Raw genomic sequence first — 2,165 nt, 5'->3', positions numbered from 1 at the left:
TATATATATATATATATATATATATATATATATATACAGGGTGGCCTATTTTAAATTACGCACCTGAATATCAGGGGAGCCACCAATCCGAAAATAACCCTTACAAAAGTTGTTGGGTTCTGAGGGGGACATCGGATGGCGACTTTCAATTTCACCTTGACTTTGACCTTCAAGGTTATTTAAAGGTCAAATCAAATTTTTAAATAGAAACCCCTATTTTTGACCCCGGATTCGGAAAGAGCGCAAAATTTTCGTTTAGGTAGGTACTTAAGGCTCTTCTTTGGAATGACTTGCTGAGGTTATTTAAAGGACAAAATATTTGAAATTACGCACCTGAATACATATCTTGTCGGGGAGCCACCAATCTAAATAACCCTTACAAAAGTTGTTGGGTTCTGAGGGGGACATCGGATGGCGACTTTCAATTTCACCTTGACTTTGACCTTCAAGGTTATTTAAAGGTCAAATCAAATTTTTAAATAGAAACCCCTATTTTTGACCCCGGATTCGGAAAGAGCGCAAAATTTTCGTTTAGGTAGGTACTTAAGGCTCTTCTTTGGAATGACTTGCTGAGGTTATTTAAAGGACAAAATATTTGAAATTACGCACCTGAATACATATCTTGTCGGGGAGCCACCAATCTAAATAACCCTTACAAAAGTTGTTGCGTTCGGAGGGGGACATCGGATGGTGACCTTCAATTTCACCTTGACCTTGACCTTCAAGATCATTTGAAGGTCAAATCGAATTTTTTAATAGAAACTTTAAAGTTATGGTAAGAGTCGAAATAACCTTTAAAGATCATTTCAAGGTCGAACCGCTTACAAGTCTAACATGACCTAAAAACTAAAATTGATCGTGGTTTGTTTTTTAAGATATTTGAATTAGTAGTCATTCGTATAAAATAAAATTGTTCACACCAGAGCCTGCGTTCAGTTATCGACATAATATTGGGTTGGCAAATAAGTTCGTTCGGTTTTTTAATCGGAGTAGGTTTACTCGTTCTGCTATCTCTTTTCCACAGCATTATCGCACAACGCGCTTGCGCAGCTGAAAAGCGACGTTCCACCTAACTTATTTGTAAACATACGCCGGTTAATACCAGAGTATTGTGCGTATTGCACGGTTGCAAATATGGAAGAAAAGAACGTCCATTTTCGCCATATTTTACTTTTTTATTTCAAAAAAGGCAAACGAGCTGCGGAAGTTCATAAAAAGATTTGTAATGTGTATGGGGACGATGCTTTAACAGAACGTGTGTGTCAAAAATGGTTTGCCAAATTCCGTTCTGGAGATTTTGATGTTAGTGACGCGTCCCGTTCTGGTTGTCCAGCAGAGATTGATTCAGCTGTAATAAAGAATACCGTCGACAAAAATCCATCGCAAACAGTACGAGAGATTGCTACGACACTTAATATATCCCACACAAGTGTAGAAAACCATTTGCGTCAGTTGGGATACGTTTCTCGCCTCAATGTTTGGGTGCCGCACGAATTGACCGAGGCCAACTTAACCGCTCGCATTTCCATCTGCGACGCGCTGCTGAAACGCCAAGAAAACGATCCATTTTTGAAGCGGTTGGTTACGGGAGATGAAAAGTGGATCGTCTACGATAACGTAGTACGTAAAAGATCATGGGGAAGCAGCAGTGAACCACCACAAACAACCTCGAAGGCAGGATTGCACCCGAAGAAAATTATGCTCTCAGTGTGGTGGGATTATAAAGGTATCATTTATTATGAGCTCTTACCATCAGGCAGGACGATCGATTCAACTGTATATTGCTCCCAATTAACGAAATTGAATCAAGCAATACGTTCAAAACGTCCAGAATTGGCAAATCGAAAAGGAGTCGTCTTCCACCACGACAATGCCAGACCCCATACTTCATTAACTACTCGGAACAAATTGTTAAGGCTTGGCTGGGATGTTTTACCTCACCCTCCTTATTCACCGGACCTGGCACCCTCTGATTATCATTTGTTCCGGTCGCTGCAAAATTCTCTGAACGGGAAAAACTTTGCTAATAATGAAGCTGTTAAAACGCAACTGGATCAGTTTTTTGCCTCAGACGTAACCTCAGACTTTTTATGAATGTGGGATTATGAAATTGGTAAAAAGATGGCAAGAAGTCATAGGAAAGAATGGTCAATACATTATTGATT

Source organism: Odontomachus brunneus, unplaced genomic scaffold (assembly GCF_010583005.1).
Source record: "Odontomachus brunneus isolate Ranch 3 - 2012 unplaced genomic scaffold, Obru_v1 Obru_scaffold_061, whole genome shotgun sequence".
Taxonomy (NCBI): domain Eukaryota; kingdom Metazoa; phylum Arthropoda; class Insecta; order Hymenoptera; family Formicidae; genus Odontomachus; species Odontomachus brunneus.
Note: the sequence above shows the minus strand (reverse complement) of the source record.